General features: G+C 32.9%; 1 protein-coding gene and 2 pseudogenes across 4 annotated transcripts in view; 1 reads left to right on the top strand and 2 right to left on the bottom strand.

Moving 5' to 3' along the window:
* The window catches only part of Sema1a (semaphorin 1a), a 331,748-nt gene that overhangs the window by 175,149 nt on the left and 135,579 nt on the right, over window positions 1–21,020 (top strand). The gene's annotated exons all lie outside the window — the stretch shown is intronic.
* LOC146531988 (cilia- and flagella-associated protein 20 pseudogene) lies at window positions 17,352–18,338 on the bottom strand (annotated as a pseudogene).
* On the bottom strand, window positions 18,624–19,628 carry LOC146531987 (cilia- and flagella-associated protein 20 pseudogene; annotated as a pseudogene).

Below are 21,020 nucleotides of genomic sequence, written 5' to 3'. Positions count from 1 at the left end.
TATCCGGAAAAGAACCGGAGTTACCGACATCGCTCGCAGAATTAGTAGGTTGAAATGGCAATGGGCTGGACACATCTGTCGAAGGACCGATGACCGTTGGAGTAGACGAGTCCTTGAATGGAGACCGCGGATCGGCAAGCGTAGCGTAGGGCGCCCTCCAGCTCGATGGACCGACGACCTGAAGAAGGTTGCTGGCTTCGACTGGATGCGGAAGGCGGAGGATCGGGAGCTTTGGCGCACCCTGGGAGAGGCCTATGTCCAGCAGTGGACCCGAAAAGGCTGATTTGATTGATCGATTGATTGCCTCCATTTCGATATACCTGCTTTCCCTAAATAATCTTAAAGTATGATAACTTCAATATTATCACTTTCTACGACATAATTAATTTAATTTCATCTCATTTTTAGGAGACTCAATGTAAAAAACAAATTATCTTCAGCTAAAATATCTCGTATAATATAATTTATATAAGTACTATAATATCTAAGTAATTTATCTAGCACAAACTACTTAAGTTAATATCCTCTCACGTGATTATAAAGAAAATTTTAATGAATCTTAGTAAAAACAGAATTTAAAATGGATGCTTAACATTTCATTATCAAGCTTAAATAAAAATCTTCTGCTAAAAAGTAAATTAGTTTACATTTTGAAAATGCTTTGTGCATCACTATAGAAAAAAACTCGCTTCTAAAGTAATATAAAGGCAAAAGCCCGTATTTTCGGTGATACATTCCCATATAGTAGATACGGGGTATCGCTTAAGCATTCAGCCTTGTTTATTTTGACACTTCCTGTAAAGTTTACCTTATAACAATTTAATGAATAAATAAATTAACCTTTAGCTCTTTGTTCAGTGAGTTGTATTAAAACATGCTGCCAATAAATATCTGTTTAAATCTTTATTGCTTATGGAATATTTTTTGTTAATGACTATTTGAATTAATATTTTTTTTTGTATTTGAACCTACAATTTTATTTTTATTTTATTTTATTTTATTTAATAGGAAGCCAACGTTGTATACAATAATAATACAAACACTAAAAACAAAAACAATCTTACGTGAGTACTACATTAATTGTATACCCCACTTACAGGCTAACTTGACATGCATGAAATAAAAAAGAAAAACAACAGAAAACAAACACAATACAAATCATTCTACACTAACATTACTTACACTTCAAAATATATATATATATATAAAATATAATAATTTATATAAAGTATAATAAAAATAAAAAACTTATAAGTACTATATAAGAAACAGAACACAAAAATTTAACAATAATTTTACCTATTAAAAAACATAACTAATAATTTCAAGTTAATTGATAATTATTTTTTAAGAGAAAACATATTTTTTTTTGTTTGTAGTTTGAAAGATGATATAGATTGTTTAAATATATCTAAAGCTGCTTTTTTGAATATGCTGTTATATAATATTAGACTTCTATTTAATGGAGCTGCTTTGCCTATGTTACTCCTACAGAAACGCACTTTAAAAGTGTGCTTATTTTTATTGTGGCTTCTAGAATTGTGCCTTGGTACTGCTGAACCTATTCTGTGTAACAAATTTGGACTATCTATACCCCCATTTATAATCTTATGTAAGAAGCAAAGATCAAGTAAATCTCTACGATTAGATAAAGAAAGGGCATTATAAAATCTTAAGTGATCGGAATAGCTTTTAGTTTGTTTCAGCAAGTTATCTTTGTAAGCCAATTGACGTAAAAATCTCTTCTGTACTCTTTCTAATCTGTTTTCATGTGACTTGTAATGAGGATTCCATGCAATAGAACAATATTCAAGCTTACTACGTATTATAGAGTTAAATAATGTTATTTTGGTACTAGATCTTTTAAATTCTTTTGAGGCTCGCAAAATGAAACCTAGCAATTTTAGTGCCTTTTTTATTATGTCGTCTAAATGTGGAATAAAACTTAACTTATTGTCTAATATGATCCCAAGATCGCTAATTTGGTTGACTCTTCCTAAAATATTTCCATTTATAGAATAGTTAAAGTTAATATTTTTAACTTTACGGCTAAATGTTAAAATGTGACATTTGAGATGATTCATTTTTAAGTTATTATTATCACACCACAATGAAAGTCTATCCAAATCTTGTTGTAATTTAATCGAGTCGGCTATGTTAATAATTTTGCTGTATATTTTAAGATCGTCAGCATATAATTGAAATCTACTATGCCTAAAACAGTCGTGTATATCGTTTATAAAAAACCCAAACAATGTGGGGCCAAGAATGGAACCTTGAGGGACACCAGAGGTCGCAATAAACGTTTGCGACAGATATCCCCCTAAGACTACATTCATTTTACGATTCAACAAGTAAGACCTAAGCCATTTAATTAGATTGCCATTGATACCATACACACTAAGTTTATTTAATAAAATACTATGATCGACGACGTCGAATGCTTTGGCGAAGTCTGTATAAACGCAATCTACCTGTTCAGAATTATCCAACGCCATAGCTAAATCATCAACAACTATTGCCAAATTCGACAGAGTGGATCGTTTTGTGATAAAACCATGTTGATTTTCTATAATTTCTGATTTCATATGCCACGTGAGCACTGGGCAAATTAATGACTCGAATATTTTAGAAAAAACTGACAATATGGAAATTGGTCTATAATTTGAAATATCTTTTCTATCACCGGCCTTAAAGACGGGGACAACTTTTGCAACTTTCCATGAACATGGGAATTCACCTACACATAAAGATTTATTAAATAATAAGAATAGAGGCTTAGCTAGATGGACAGCACACTGTTTAACAAAAAAGGGAGGTATATTGTCCGGTCCAGTGCCCTTATTTGTATCAATACATTTTAATTTATCGACAATATCCTTCTCTTGGATGTTTATTTTTGACAACTCTGAAGTGCAATTTAACAATGTAGCTTTATATGGATGAAGTGTTGTCAAATTTTGTGAAGTATACACACTTGAGAAGTGCGTTGCAAATTGATTGCAAATATCAGATCCATTGGTTGACGAAACACCGTTCAAAGTCATTAAAGCAGGGAAGTTGCATTTGTTAGAACGCTTCATCTTAATATAAGAGTAGAAGAATTTTGGATTAATTTTAATATTATTTTCAACGTTAGTAATGTAATTTTTATATTCTAAGTTAATAAGAATTTCACACCTCTCTCTCAATATTTTGAATTCAATTTCGTCCAACGGATTACCGTATTTTTTAAACTGTATCCTATATTTATTTTTCTCCGCAAGCCGTCTTTTTAATTTATTTGAGTACCATGCTGGATAAGGTGAATTTTGCTTAACTACTTTTTTCTTAATGCATTTATCTATAATTTTTCGTATTTGTATGTAAAAGATATCAGTCATTTCATTAATATTGTCACATTTACTAAATAAAGATTCCCAATCTATATCTCGAAGAAATTTGTTTATTTGTCCATAGTCCGCATTTCTAAAATCGTGCTTTATTATAGAATTTGTAGCTAATAATGAATCATCGTAGTCTGTTCTAAGGTTGATATCTAAAGGCGGATGAAAATTATCCACAGAGCATACAGAGAAATTACTTTTCTTTACCTTTATATTATTGATTGTACCAAACACAAGATCTAATGTTTTACCATATACATTACTGACGCAATTAAATTGAAATAGATTTGTTAATGCCATGAAATCACTGATGATGGATACTGCCTTACTGCTATTGCTTGGAGTTAATATACAAGTGTGATCAGCAGAACTCCATTTCAATGACGAGATATTAAAATCGCCAACAACAACAGCATGTGATTGTTCGTTAACTATTATTTGTTCAACATTCTGTGTAAATTGTTCAAGAGTGGAAATATTGAGTGGAGAGGGAATATATACAGCACATATATAAATAGATTTTGAATTTAAAATTATATTGACCCAGATATCTTCGCAGTTGGTTTCCCACGAGCTGATCCTATAACATTTAAACTTTTTTAACACTGCTATTAAAACTCCTCCTCCATCCAATTTACACGATTGACCGGATTCACGGTCCCTACGAAACACATAGTATCTATCATCTATTAACTCATTATTCAGTACACCACAATTAAGCCAAGTTTCTGTAAAAATTATTATATCGTAATTTGAATTAAGGACAGAAAGATATATTTCATTTGTTTTTGTTCTCATACCTCTAACGTTTTGATAAAATATATTAAAGTGATAACTCATCTTTTTTTTTTACAATCAAGAAGCAATACTTGAAACAATCCTTATGCTAAAGTAACTAAGTGGTCCTTAGATTTCACTAATAATTTGTCACTAGAAATCGATTTTCGTAAAAATATATTGCCGTTACGCGACCAAACAAAACGATAATTTTTTTCTTTGGCAAAAATACGAGCTGCAGCGTAGATATCCTTAGCTGTAGACGACAAGTGCTCTGTAATAAAAACTGGTTTCTTTTCTCCAGATAACCCAAGATGCGCTGTACTTAACTTATCCTCTTTATTAGCTTTGTTAAAATTAATTACTCCTGCCAAAAATTTGTCTCTTAGTAACGATGAACTAAATTTAACCACAACCGATCTTGGACGCAAGGACGCCTTATTAAATTTAGCCACCCGGGTACATTTAACTACACTTCCCTCAGTGATAGGAATACTTATAACTTTTCCAATTTGTTCCACTGTTTTAAGTAAGTTTTCACCTTTATGTTCGGGTACGCAATGCACTTCAATATTATTTGCTCTGGCTTCCTTATCAATAACACTAATTGCATTTGCGTGACTATTTACTATGTCTCTTAATTCGCTATTATCTTTCTTCAATAATAAAATTTCTTTTTTTGCTTCTTCCAACTCCTGTTTCACCGTGTCGAAAATATTTGACAAATACTCTATGGATGAATGTATATCTTGCAATCCACACAATTCTTCCCGAATTTTTATCAGTTCTGTACTTACAGTTTGGGTAATAACTTTCTGCACTTCGTTTCTAATTGCCGATAGCCACTTATCATCAGAGGCGACTGTCTCTTCGGTAGTTTTGTGAGCACTTCCAATTCCACTTTCCACTAAAGTAGGTGGAGACTTATTCTTACAGGCCGCACAAAGCCACAGTCCTCGTACGATATTGGATTTAGTCCCCGATCGAACAACACATTCAAAGTGGTATTTGGTTTGACACTTTGCACAATTTATTCTTTTTTGCGTAACCAGTACATTCAATTTACAAATGTAACACGTGCTTGACATTATAAATAATTTTATGAAAATACTTTTTTTAAAAAATAATTTTTTTTAAAAAATATTTTGTGCTTTGGTCTTGAACTCTGCTCACACGTTGGCTTCTACTTAAATCTGCACCTCTATATACTGGGCTATCGAAGCGGCTAGCGTTTAGTGCAAATATGGTAATTATATTCTAAGGCAATACTTTTTTCTATCGACTGTTCATTTTATAAATAAAAAATGCGGGTATTTGCCCGTCGACCTCTTGCACTAAAAAACTTTAGACCAGATTTTAAACACTTAATCAACTACAACTTTTTAAAATGAAAATTGCAACCACGTAAGTTGCTTATAAATATAATTTAAATCACTATTTCACTTGTTTTTAGTCACTTTAAATTACGAAATTTAATTTTTAAAAGCGGAACGAACAAAGAACGACTGTATTTGCTTGTCTTATTTACTCGTATGAGTTTATTATATATAACCAGACAAGAGAAAACTACAGCACCTTGTATATTGATGTCTTCATTGTTATATATTTAAAAGGGCACAAACATGTAACTAAGAACGCGACAAGTTATGGGTTCGATTTTCACTCGAGGAAATGAAATATTTACTATATTCATTTCTTCGCTCTGGTACCGAGGAGAAGCGCGGTTTTAAGCTCTGCCATTAACGCAGTGTTTCCGAAATTCGGTGGTATGTGGAGAACTGAGTGTCTTGACACTATATTTCCTTTGTCTACCCTGCTGTTTGCGGGATACAGTGTTCACGCTGAAAAAAAAAACGTAAAAAGAAGCTCTTAAAACATTGTCCTACATTATGTTTAAAATCTGAAGGTTCCACGAATAGTACTCATAATTTCACAGCTTTGTTTCATACAATTGGAGTCGCTACCATTTTGCATTGCAAATGAACACTACAAATGTTCCAGATTATAATCACTATAAAATGTAAAACAAAATTAATTATTATAATTGATATAATTTTAGAATAAATATAACGTTTCATTATACATTTAGACAAAGTAAATCACATGCAAATGAGCTACAGTGCTACGCCGTAGCTCGTAGCACCGTAGCAAATGGCGTATATTTTCATCCATTTTTCATTACATAACATAGTTTCTTTTAAAAATTCAAGTACAACCAACCCAAACGCGAATACTAAGGACGGCAACCCAGCGCCCGCAGCGCGAGCACCCGCACTTCTGTAGGTTGCCACTTGACCCATATCTCGACGTGTCTCCTTTACCAGGAAGAGTTTCTACACGATTCACCCTCACCCACTCCAAACAAAAAACAACTCTAAAACTACGCATCAAGGACCAAACTACCGTAACAAGGCGACCGACTCAAAGGCGACTCCCCACGCAATTTAACACTTTGTTTTTCCTTCAAACACGGCAGAATATTCAATGTCGGTGGAAAATGAGTTGAATGTTTCTATTTAGCGATTTGCCACCTACTCGTTCAGATAATAAGATTCACATTCAAAAAGCAAGACGTTTTCGTATTGAATTTTTTATTCCATTTCAGCCTACACTAGCTGCAATAATACATGTAATCTACGCTATATGCGCGACTCTATCTTTATATTTGCAAACAGAATTTTTTTAAAATTTATAAAAGGGTTGCTCAGAAAATACCTAAGTTTTTTTAATATAAAGAGGTACTCTACCTGTAGAATTGCTTCGATTTCGATAAAGAAAGAAAATTCTAGCTTATACTAAACAAAAGGCATGGAGTAAATCAGGTTATATATAAATCCGCGTTAAAGGAGTAAGTAGGTAGTAACTTTCAATGAAATTTGTTGTGCGTTAATTCAGTTAATGTTACAAACTTTTAATTGGTTTAATAATTCGCCTTTTCTGATCCCGATGTAAGTATAAAGAGTTAACTTTTTCAATTATCGTCAACTTAACTTTTGAAATATGACTAAGATTGACGGCTACCTTTATATTTTATGTTTCAATTAATGTAACATTTTAGAAGTTAAACGATTCTTAACTCTTTTAAGCCTGTTTAACCAGGGTAGGTAGAGGGAGCCTAGTGTTTAGACACTCAGCTCCCCACTTTCCGCCGAATCCTGGAGGTAATGCCAGAGCGAAGAAATGATAATATTAAATTTCATTTCATCCAGAGGGAAACAAACCCATTACTACTCACCTCTTTTCCGTTTAATCATTATAATATTTAAATGATTTGTTATTCATAAGCTTACTGATTGACTAATTGAGTTGTAAAACTCTGAAAGGACGCCAATATATTTTTAGACAAAGCCAGTTGAAATTTCTATCAATTTCACCATTTATTGCATTATTATTTATTTCTTAATATATAGGTTAATTATGTTTTTATAATATTTACAAAATAATCTACCTTAAAGATTTCGAGGCGTGAGACGTAATTCAGGTCAGTGCTGCCCTCTACGTAAATTAAACCCTAATTAGTCTGGCTCTGTGGACTCGTGATTTATGCCTGTTTTCACGGGGGATAGCTGGGTGAAATGTTACATATATTGAAATTTTACTTACTTACTAAATCTTTGTTTAAGTATATAAAAAAATATTTTAATTACTAAGTAGTTCATGGGTTCGATTCAACCAAAAAAATATATGTACTTGTATGGTAATTTTTGGATTTAAATTGTTAATTGAATTGTTTCTAAATATTTAAGTTTTGATTATCTCTTCTGCTGGATTAAAATAAGCATTTAAATTATGTCACATTCTTACACTATGTTTCAGTATTGTTTAGGGTTCAGTATCTTAAAAAATAACGGAATAAGGTCTCTGTCTCAATCTCTTTTGTGTTCATTGTGCATTCCTCCTCCAGTTTGATTTGGTCGACTTATATAAGTTCTACTTCTCTTTGGTACGGGACCCTTTTTTTTCGCTGGGAAATGCATTTACGCAGACCGGTCATATGGAACCCTACGGCAACCTAGGTTAACAAGTCTGGCTCGCTCTTGACCGGCTTATTTCTTTATATTAATTTTGATACCTACGATAAAAATTAGTGAATTTCCATATTGTTTCATCCACCCACCGATCAAACTTCCTTTTTTCCAATCCCCCCCAAAAAACTCGCAATCCATATTAGACATCCCTTTAAAACCCTAGATTAACCCGCGTATAATTTGGTTAAACGTCACCGGTCCACTAAGCCCCGCGTGACCGATCGGAGTCGACGGCGCTCAGAACAATTCACTCGCGAAATTAAACTGTCGGCTGCTGATATTGTTTGTGCGCCCGTTTGGTCGTTATTAACTAAAAGCCTTGTGTGTTGTGCATTTTGTTCGTGTAAATATTATTAATATGGCTGTAAGTGTATTTATTTTTTGAGTTTTTTAGATCATATTTTTTAGTTTCGTGGTTTTGCTTCTATAGCGGGGTAGGCAGGGGGGGACTTAGTAAAACATTCCATTCCTCAAGCAAAACAAAAGAAATATACTAAATATACAGCCTTTATAACCACTTTTCGCCGAAATCTGGAGGCATTACATGTTGAGAGGCGGAATTCAACGCCGCGCTTTGCCTCGACACCAGAGCGAAGAAATTAAAATATATTTTTTTATAAATCGGAATCAAAATATCTACAGAAAATAAAACATGGATAAAAATTGTACGATCTAATAGTAATTTAGTTACTCTAATAGTAATTTAGCTCACGAAAAATTTTGCTACCAAAAAGTGTGAAAAAAGTGCCGATTGTGATCAGTAAATAGGGTCAGGTAAAATCTTCAAATACAAAAGTATACATGGTGTAGCAAAATTTTAAGCTTGCACCTCCGTACTAGCCAAATGAGCACAATGTGAGTATACAGGGTGTTTATTAAGCGATAGCATCTCCGACATCCTATGAATATTCATACGTACGTGCCTTACTCGTGTACACTTTTTAATTTTAATATGTGAAATTTTGTGGAACTTAATATTATGCTTGTATAGGTTTTGTCTTACATTAGAAAATATCTTTTTATTAAATTAATTAAATTAATTAAAAACGCACGATTAGCTTATTAAATGTAGTTTACTTCTTTAATATAATTACCAAACAACTTTCTTGAGAGCGAACTTGATAACATATCTCTAGTTCAATCTATTTTTTAAAAAAGGTACAATAATCTAGAAAACATTAAAATAAAAAAATAAAAATTATGACTTTAAGTTTAAAATTTCCTTAGGAAACCTTCAAAGTAAAATTTCTGAGAATATAAATAACTAGCGTATGTATATATATAGAAACTTATATCGATAATATCAGTTCCTTGAAGCCAGTTTAAAGCTAGTCTACTTATTTATTATACTCTAGCATATTTGTTCTCAGCTTCCTCTGTAACTGTTATACCTCTGAGAAATCATTACAAAGAATTCTTACGTGACGATAAAATACGCAATTTATTTTATAACTTTATAAAATGTTATATTGAAAAACATATATTATTATTATAAAGAATAATTAACTTTTTTATAAAAACTACAAATTCTTTAGAAGAAAATCACCTGAAAATAATAAAATAAGTAGTCAATCAGATCACCATGGCGAAAAGTGATGGTTGCGAATTCAAATTGATTGAATTAATTTCGTTTCTCACTGGCGATACAAATCGCTGCGTTTAGTTCCGCAACACAGCAAAATGTCTTAAAGTTCTGAGGAAACACAAACAACTTAATGTCTAGGCATAAGGTTCTCGATAGTATTCGAAAATCAAAATCAAAATATTTTTTATTTAGGCCATAAACAAAGGCGGTGTCTCGCACATAATTAGGGTAGGCAGATGGACCTTGAAACCTAATGCGAAGACACTCCGTTCCCATTAAGACACTTCCGTTTCTCACTTTATGCAACGACTGTCTTTATGTCCTATATCTTTATAATATGCACACCATTTTCAAATACTTTTAACAGTATTATATTTCTGAAGAATATCATAAAAAATAATTAAAAATGCAACAGAAAAACAATTTTTAATATAAACAAATATCTTAAACGATCAAATATACTTAAATAACTGGTAAAACCTAACAAACTAACAAGACAAAGTAATTTAACGAAGCATTTCTGAAAATATGAAATATGAAACATGCCCCAGCTTATTATAGCCGGTGTCGTACACTCTATTATACGACTGCTTGACAAAACACAGTTGCTTCGCTGTAAGACCTCGTGCTTGAGACATAGATGCTGTGCGATTTCTTCTCATGTCGTTCTTATATTGTGTTTTTATTTACTCAATTAGTTAGTGCTAGGTTTCATTAAATTATATAATAACTAGCGGACGCCCGCAGCTTCGCCCGCTTATTTGCACCCTTAGGGATGAATCCTAATAAATCATAAAACACGTGTTCAATTAAATATTGTTAAAAGTCTAAATTTCAAATCTTATAAAAATCGGTGGCGATTTAAAAAAAATCCATACAAACTTTCAACCCCTATTTCATCCCTTTAGGAGTAGAATATTGCAAATTCCCGTCTTAGCCAGCACTTACGTCCTATAAATAACTCCTATGCAAAATTTCAGATTCCTAGCACTTGTAGTTTCTGAGATTTCGTGATGAATTAGTGACCTTTCGATTTTATATATATAGATATATATATAGATTTAACAACATTTTTAAAAATATAGTGATACTATAATTTTCTTGCGAAAAGCTACATACATACATCCAATATAGAGTTATAATTTAGATGAATCAATTAAGCTTAATATTTTCTTTTTCTTAGTAGCTGAATAACACTTTAAAAAATATTTTTTTGTTATTTAAAATATTTTCCCATTACTTTTTGAATGTTTCAAAAAAAGTTTATAATTCGGTTGGTATGTTATTTGTTTTTTATGTATATATATAAAATAGAATAAGATTTTTTGCCGATTTTCGTGCTTCTTGTGAAAAACACTATGCAATATCTGATTTCATTAATATTATAGTATATTTGTAATATTCTATGCACATATTATGTTCAATAAACATACATACATACATATTTACATATATATTCCATTTTACATAAAGCAATGGATAATTAACTATTAACAAGCTAGAGCTAATGTAATCTGTCAATCCACGCTATATGACTATATTAAAATGTGGTAGAATTTAATTATTCCTGTGTTCCAGAATATAAAATTAATGTTTTACCTAAAATTGTAATTTATTCAAATTGTTTTGGTACATTTTAATGAATGTAAAATACTATTTTACCTATGATATACTTGTATGTTTATATATTTTTATTTCTATTTCGTATTAGGTATTTTATAGGTAATGTTATCTACTTGCCTTTAAAATATCAATATTTATTATTACTTCAATTGTCAGTATCACGAATATCACACAGTAGGCAATAAAACTAGTGTTTAGACTCTCCGTTCACAACTTTCCACCCCATTTTCGAGACATTGCATATAAAGCAGTGGAACTCAACGACGCGTTTTGTTTTGATAACAGAGGGATGGAAGAGATGAAGAGGGAGGGGAGGGAAGGGAGAGGAGATGAAAAGAATCCGAATGGGAATCGAACCCACACGCATTTAAATTCAAGCGTTCCATTACCTCTACGATCAATATCTTATAGTAAAAAGGTACACATACGGAACCAGCGAAAGCCATTCAAACATTAAAATTAGTGATGTCTCGATACAATATGAACACAATGTCCACGTGAAATTTGTCCGCTTTATGTCGACTTATTTTTGGAATTGCTGCAACTATAATATATCTTTGTGACATTTGATATCAAATGCTGCTATTTTAAAATGTTTTCTATATAAAAACTTTTAAAAATTTAAATAGTACTAAAAATATATTTTTTTAAGCTTCACGCTGTATCCCGCAGAAAGCAGGATAGGCAGAGAGAACTAAGTAAGAGTCTTGGTTCCCCATACTCAGCCAAATGAAATTAGTAAATATTTAATTCCCTCGAGTAAGAATCGAACCCACAACCTGTCGCGTTTAGTAACACGCTTGTGCCCTGCAAGTGAGTACATAATACTTCTAATATTATTTTTATCTCTAAGTATATCTTTCCCATATAATATGGGTACCTTGGTTAGTGGGAATAGAAAACATAAAAATGCATAACTTTTTTTTTCCGCTTCTATCCTTATAAAAATCACAAGTACTCACTAAAGAGCCTACCTTCTGTATTTTTAACTATATAACAGAAACGGAGAAATATCTTTATGATAAAAACTCCCTCGAGGGCGAATTAAAGACACAATTTTCGCTTTCAATCAACGTCAACACAAAATTTTTGGCAATTTGTATTGACTTCCCGTTTTCTTCCCGTTATCGTTCTGACAACCATGAAGTTTATACTTAGACGCTGTTAGACTTCCCCTATTATACATCTATTGTATTCAAAGTATATATCATGAATTTGGAAAATAGAGAAAGGAGTGTCTTAACACTAGGTTCCTTCTGCCTACCCTGTTGTGTGCGGGATACAGCGTGAAGCTAAAATAAAATAAATATATATATGCTATAAATATATGTTATATAAAAAATATTATAAACATACATTTACTATTTTTATGCATTTCTATATATAAATAATTTAAGTTATAACTGAATATCTACAAATACATAGCTTTAATTTGAGTAAGTGTTGGAGCAGTCAGCAGATAAATCTCTCACGAAGCCTGGACATTAATTCCACCAATCCTGCTCCACCAATCTTGGTCAGCGCTAAGAATATTTTATGGGCACAATGGACAACAAATTTTAATTTTTCTTATTATTTTTATTATTTATATTTCATAGTAAAATATAGCGGTGGTATAGTCGTTAAGTTGACTGTAGTAGTAAAGGTGTTGGAGTTCGATACTGATTGCGTGTTTTTTTTAGGATTACTTCGCATATAGGTAAGGAACTTGGGAACCTAGTGTTAAAGAAAATCCGTACCCATTAAGATACTTTCGTTCCCCATTTTGCGTCGAATTCTTGGGACGTGTTGAGTAACCAAACTCAACGTCACGTTTTACCTTTCACCAGAGCGATTCTTTTTATAATGTAAAATATCACATTTTTAAAAAACTTTAGACCGCCTTTTTGAATGCTATGAATATAATTCTAAAATAATAATAAACATCTAAAATAATATAAGAAATACGCTTTACATTGTTTATGAAACACAATTCTCCTTTCATTTCTATACATAGATACACGAAAATGATTTCTATTTCAACAGAAAACGTCTTTATTTTTCAATATTTCATGTAAATTGTGAGCAAAAATGCTTTTTACTTCGCAATAAGCATGAAAGTCTGTCATTAGTCATAATGTCCCGACGTGTGTTCGTAACTTTCCATGCAAAGGGAAATGTATTTTCACTTTTCATCAACTAAAATATTATGTAGATACTTTGTTGACAGATTATTGTGTTTATTTTACATAAATTTTGTCTTATATATATATATATCACTTTTTTCAAGCTTCCTAGTGGTAAGACTCTCCGCTCTCCTCCGTCTATTGAATTCTGGAGCGTTCATTGCTTGCGCTGAATTCATTGTGTGTTGTATGGCGGAACCCCTTTGCGCTTTGTTTCGATACCAGAAAGAAATATTAAAAAAATCATTTTCTCGAGTAGGAATCGAACCCCCAAACTGTCGCGATCAATTAGGCTTACTAACTTAAAAAAAATTAAAACAAATATTCCCTCGATAAGTTTAATAAGCCCAAAACCACGTTCAATAAGATATCCTCCAATTGCACGATGCCTTCTCTCTCTCTCTCTCTCTCATCTTTCTGTTTATCACTTACTTTTATCACTATTTCCAGTTTTCAGTGTCCAGGTAGCGGTGTCCTAACGTCAACTGTCAGATCACCTAAGGACCTCTGACGTGGCTTAACGGCTGCTATCAATCGATAACGACCGAGGCCGATGGTAGACGGCTTGACGTGCCCTCCGAAGCACGGAAACTCTTCGATGCAGCTAATGCTAAACGGTCATCCATCTAAATATGTTCTGGAAGTTTTAAAAAAATCTTTATTTGCTTGTATATTGTTTTTGTAAAGCTCCAAAATTTTCTGTACATGCAGCAGGTATACTCCTTTTACACCAATTCGAAAAACTCTCACTCGATACCGAATTAAAAATAATTTATTCTTATAAGCAAGAATTGAACCCATAACCATCGTTTCAGTCGGAGGCTGTCCCATAACAATACGATGACCGAATGTATAATTTTGGGTGACTATAAGAAAAAAAAATATTATATTATCAGAATATAAAATCGACAATTGCTAAAAATATAAAATTAAAAAATAATCACGCTGTATCCCGCACAGCAGGGTAAACAGAGGGAACCTAATGTTAAGACACTCCGTTCCCCATTTTCTGCCAAATTCTGGAGACATTGCGTGTTGAGGAGCAGAACTCAACGCCGCACTGCCTCGACACCAGAGCGAAGTTATGGACATATAAACGTAAATAAATATTTCACTTCCTCGAGTGGGGATCGAACCCACAGCTGTCGCGATACAGAAATAAAAATAAAAATATAACATTTTCCATTATAATCTAACAAAATATATCTAACAATAATAGATTCTCCTATAACTAAAACTAGGCACGTCCGGTGTAAGCCCTACTTCAGACGGATAACCCTTTGCCGTAAATTTTACAACTTCAAAAATTAGGCGTCGTGAGTAGACTAGGACGGCGGGGCATGTCCACCAAATTGGTTTAGACCTGCTCCGGGTCAACTAGGAGTATCCCTGTGGAATTTTAATTGAATTTCTGATTATGTTTAAAGTTCGCTTCGTTTGTAGAACAATTACAATTGAATAAAATATTCGATTTGTGGATATAATTAGGCTTGTTTAAGTTTTTCTTTGATCAGAACTATTTCAAAGTTGACCTTCGAGGATTGTAATAACGGGATAGGTGATTTAAAAAACCAGTTAAGTGCGAGTTGGAAAAGCCAAATCGATGTACAAATGCTCGTAAACTTCGTCTATAGTTTTTTCTGTGCTTCAAGGGACCACGGATTTTAAGATATGATATTAATTTCAGCTTGACATCTCTACCCAATCTCTAGATCTTGAGAGACAGACGGACAACTTCCCTTTTTACCTCATGAGGTACTAAACTCCAAAAACACCATATAAATTGAGTAAATAAATAGATGAATAAATATATGTAAAATGAGAAAATAATTGTTACATGATCAAAATTAAAAATGTATTAAAACCCCTATTTTAATGTAAATTAATTTTAATTATAATTAAAAGCAATTTACGTATAATCAGTTTTGTTGTCGTTTAATAATGTAGCAGTAAATTAAAGATTTAATATTACGAAGCCAGCACAGCGGACTGAAATGCTGGTGTAGTTTGTTGAACGTGTTGGCTTAAGTCTTGGGTTTGTAGCGATTAACAAGTGAATATTATGTATCTTTTACACTACATTTTAAAGGGAACCTGGGAACCTAGTGTTGAGGTAACATTGCTTTTCCATTAAAATATTTCTGCTCCCTTCTTTCCTTGCAATTCTGGGGGCATTGCGTGTTAATAACTTAAAGCTGTGCTTTGCTTGAAATATTTTTTTTTATTTTTTTTTTCCCTAGCCTGCACCATCCCATTGTTGGACAAAGGCCTCTCTCCACTTCTTCCATTCTGGTCTATTTTGCGCTATTGAGCACCAGTCAGGCTTATAATGGTCTAGCTCGTCTCGCCATCTCCGTTTTGGTCTGCCAATTCTCCTTTTAGAGCTTCGAATCCACCTGGTAGAAAATTTCGCCCAAGACTCTTCAGGCATGCGGCAGATTTGTCCGGCCCAGTCCCATTTCAGCATAGCGGCTTTCATACCCACGTCAGCGATTTTTGTGCGAGAGTGCAGTTCAAATATTAGATATTTCATTTATTCGGGTAGGAATCGAACTCGCAACCTGTCACGTTTACAATCACAACTGGCCACAACTGACCTTTAATTCTTTTAATGTATAATTTATTCTATTTCGCCCCTACTTGCAGTTTAGACCTCGCAAGAAACTCGCATTGCAATGTGATTTATAGCTCACCATGCTACAGTAGCTTATTACTAACGTTTATGCTGAGGGAATACGTTGAAAGATATATGTGGTTTTGGATACAATGTAATAGTGTTTTAAACTAAAATTTCACGTTAATTCTAGTTTTTCCTTTGAAATAGTTATAATTTATATGAGGTTTACAAGATTTTACAACAAAAATATAATATTTTATCATTATAAATTTAGGCCATCCTAACCTAGCAGCACAAATGTGTGTTGTACCGCAACTGTAGTGGGTTCGCTCTCGGATCTCGGAGGAATCAATTATTATTTATTAATATTTCCATTTCTTCGCTTTGGCAAGGCAAAAACACGCAATGCCATCAAAAATTTGGTGAAAAGTGGAGGACAGAGGGTATTAACACTAGGTTCCCTCTGCCTGCTATATGCGGGAAACAGCGTGAAGCTAAAAATATAAAAAATATAAATTTTATTTTGATATTTTTTGTTTTAAATTTCTTATTAAAATTCTAAATATACTGAAACATCTTACAATATTGTACTTATTATATTAGGCCTACGTAAACAAAATCCATAAAAGATTCCCTCATATGAAAATCACCAATTTCTAACATTAAAGGTAGCTTTGCCCATGTTGCCTTTTATCATAGTTCCATAGTTGTTAAAAACATTTATTATTATCTAAAGTAAGCCTATATACAAAGAAGGCGGGTCGGGCATTTTTGTTTACATATTTAAAGATATCCCGGCTTACGTATTCAGTGTAATAAAAAAGGAATATTGAGATCGTGATTTTGAAATGAGCCTCTTGGTAGAAATTTCTATTTTTTATTCAATTCTCTGAACAATTGACCCTATAAAAATGAAACAAGATGGTACTTTTGCATATTTTAAGCAAGGTGGATGAACACCATTAAAATCTATTTTGTACCAATAAAAATATATATATCTAAATAATGTATGTGCTTTAGCTTTATATATACATATATATGTGTGTATGTAAATGTATGGTTAAACACAAATATAAGATCGATGTATAACATATAACAATATTTTATTTTAAAAATAAAATTACATGACAGTATACAAAAAATAAATTATAATATAAAATATTTTTGACATTATGAATCTACTGGTTCCACAGGTTCTGCCGATTCTGCTTCAACTGGTACCTCTTCAATAATTGGTTCATTTGCTGGCTCTTTAATATCTCCCTTTGCTTCTATATCTTCCGTTGGTGGTACATCTGCTGTTTCAACTTCAGCAGGTTCTTCTGGAGCCATGACTTGCTCTTCTGCTGGAGGCGCCTCCGTTTTTCCTTCAGTTTCAACGTCTGGAGCCATGATTTGCTCTTCTGCTGGAGGTGCCTCTGTTTTTCCTTCAGTTTCAACCTCTGGAGGTACTACAGTGGCTTCACTCAATTTATGTTCAATAACCGCCGGCGGTTCCACTTCAATCGGCTTGACTACTGCATTCATGTGTCGTGATGAAGGTTTGGTGACTACAGTTTCTTCTTTCTTTATTAGCTTTCCCTTTTTGGGCTTACCTTCTAATGGTAAATATAACTTATATTCTTGAGGTAACTCTTCTTCTGTATAAAGACGGTCACTGAAATATATTCTTCGTAAACGAGCATTAGCGTGAACTTGAACTCGAAGAGTTTCAAGATATTGTGTCCCATAAGCACGACGTGTAAAATCTGATAAATTAAATTGTATTTGATTCCATCCTCCTGATAAACCAATCGGCATGCTCGTGCAAAAAGGTTTAATGTTTGTAGTAGATTGGAAATTTGAAATTCTAAATCGTCTTCGCATATGTTTATCATCTAAAATTGTTATTTCAAATGAAAAATATCGTTTTAAATTTTTCACAATCATGACCAAGAAGGGAAGTTTGATGCCTAGAGCTTGATTTCTTTTTGGGCATGTAATAAAAGTTGTAGCAACATTTGCACTAACAATTTCAAGGACTATCGAATTTACCTCGTTGTCAGTTAGACGCTTTATGTGACCATTTTTGACCTCCAGTTCCCATATGGCTAATGGATTTGAACCACAACTATAAAATATAGATAATAATCCACTTTGATATGTATTTTTGAACATGATTATTTTAACATAAGCGTCGAAATTTACGTCACTAAAGACGTATTTTTATGTATGATTGACGTTAAATATTTTTTAAATAAAAAAATTAACCAGCATGTATAAATGTATTGTTATAGAAACTTATTTGACAAAATAAAGAATATCCATATACTTATTCCATTCCATTATTATACCTATAATATTATATTAAAACAAAAAGTAAATATATTTTGAATAAAATAAAATAAACATATTCTCGAATTAAAAAAATATTAAAGTCATCATAACTGTAATTTACTTTTATTAATTTTCAACGGTTTCCTCAGTGGCATTTGTACCTTCTATCTCATTTGTACCTTCTGTCTCATTTGCACCTCCTGTCTCATTTGCACCTCCTGTCTCATTTGTACCTCCTGTCTCATTTGCACCTTCTGTCTCATCTACACCAATAGGAGCGTTGTCTTCTATCACTTCTGCTGGAATGTTGGAATCCTCCACTTTTTCATTTACCTGCGGAGTCTCTGGTTTGTCACCTTCTGGAACTATATTTTTTTCCTGATCCTCTTCCTTAGGTGGTTGTGTCAATGAAGTTTTCACCGAAGCAACATGAACTTGTGAGCCTATTTTTTCGACAGAGACACGGACACGTTGCTCCTGTGGCTTTTTAAATTGAGATGTAGATGGTTTCACGTTTCCTTTGTCCTCTACTTTCCCTTGTAAAGCTTGCTTACCTTTCATTCCTTTTGAAGGTAATGGAAAGAATAATTTATATTCCGGTGGCAATTGATCATCTGGTATTAGCTTTTCAGTAAAGTAAATCCTCCGAAGCCGAATGTTTGCATTGATTTTTAGCTTTTGCACTTCAACAAATTGTTTTTTGTAAGCACGTCGAGTAAACTCCGCCAAATTGAACTGTATTTGATTCCATCCATCAGAAAGACCGATTGGCATTACCGTGCAAAGCGGCAATATTTGAGTGCTGCTTTGGAAATTTGACACACGAAATCGCCTTCGAGTCAAAGTTTCGTCAAGTATTGTTACTTCAAATGAAAAATATTTCTTAAGATTCTTTACAACCATTACTAAAAAGGGCATCGTGATACCTAAGACCATGTTGCCTTTCGGGCAGGTAATATATGTAGTACTTACATTCGTGCCCCCTATTTCTAATACCATAGACTTGATATCTTGATCTAAGAATCTAGTTATGTATCCATCTTGAGTATGCGTTTCCCATATTGCCAAAGGTTTAGATCCAACGCTAAAAAATATAGTAAGCATGCCCCGTTGATACGAATTCCTAAACATTATTGAAATTTTGATATTACATTATTGTAATTTTTATGCTGTGTCTCCTTAGAAGTATATTTAGACAATGTCAAAACACAATTAATCTGTCATAGAAAAGAGGTTTTATGTTATATTTCATAGAAAATATTTTTATTTGCTATATCTTTAAAATAAATCTTTGTTTGTGAGTTTTCATTATAGATGATGTCAACCCCGTCAGGGGGGCACCACTGAATGTAACGAACTCGACGCCGGCGGAAATGAGCGCTTACAACAAATCCCTCCTTTATCATTTTATACTCACATCGGTGATAAACTCTATCATTCACGAAAATCGAACCAAACAGAAATTTTTTTGTAAAAGAAGATAAGAAGAAGAAGTAATAGATAACTTATATTTTTTAACTTCCCTATGTATAGTGAAACTGCGTTTACTAGGTATATTTATATAGTATATACTATAATGTAAAAGATAGGATCGCATTAGAAAAAAAATCAAATATAATTCTATCATTGACATTATTATTACATTACAAGAGAAGAAAAAAGTTATCCATCAATGGCGATTAGATACCATAAAGCAAAAATAATGAGACTGTCACACTACATAAAAGCTTTCGAATGTGTGAAAATAAAACTTTTGAAAGAAAACCTGGCTTCCGTCGTGATTTATCTTGCCATTTGTCATCCTCGACACTAGAAAAATATGTCACGCAAGCCCACAACTAACGTTCACACAGAGCCGCGTAACGAAAATAACATTTTTGTCGTCTCTAAATCACGACTTTTCCTCTACGCCCCAGAGACATGGCAAAAAATTAACAGAAACAAAAGTATATGAAATAGTGCCTTCCGAATGTGGCGATAGGGTGCATTCGCGTATTATTGAAGCTTGAGCTAATAACGCGCACCCCGATACTTCCTTTTTGCCTCCCTGTTACTATATCAGATATTTTTCACAACGCTAATGATCCCACAATTCTTCAGATTTGTTAACACACAAAAGTGAACAAAAACAATTACCAATATTATTCTGTTTATTACGGCTTAAATTTGCGAACTTTAGAAAAGCTTTAATCTACACCCATTGTTCGGAATCCCGACCCGACTGAAGCAGAAATTAACTTACTAAGCCGGTTTAACCGCTCGAAAGTTTTTAAATAGCCCTGAAACTGTATGGAGTCAATGGAAAAAAAATATTTGGGGAGGTGGAAAAACGTCGTTTCAGATGTGCCAGCTATATTTACAGAGCTCATTGCTTGGCGCACTGAAGCGTGGTCTGCATAATGTATCGAACGGTTCGCGATTCTTGCAAGCCTTCCTTTGTCTGTGTTATTTACAGCCAGCTCGTGTATTCACGCGGAAATTGGATTTGGAAAATAAGACACTGTATAAATAATCTTTATCTAA

Source organism: Heliconius melpomene, chromosome 14 (genome assembly GCF_056956725.1).
Source record: "Heliconius melpomene rosina isolate 202511_hmr_F chromosome 14, ASM5695672v1, whole genome shotgun sequence".
Lineage (NCBI taxonomy): Eukaryota > Metazoa > Arthropoda > Insecta > Lepidoptera > Nymphalidae > Heliconius > Heliconius melpomene.
The sequence above is the reverse complement of the archived record's forward strand: the minus strand, read 5'-3'. Positions and strand labels throughout refer to the sequence as shown.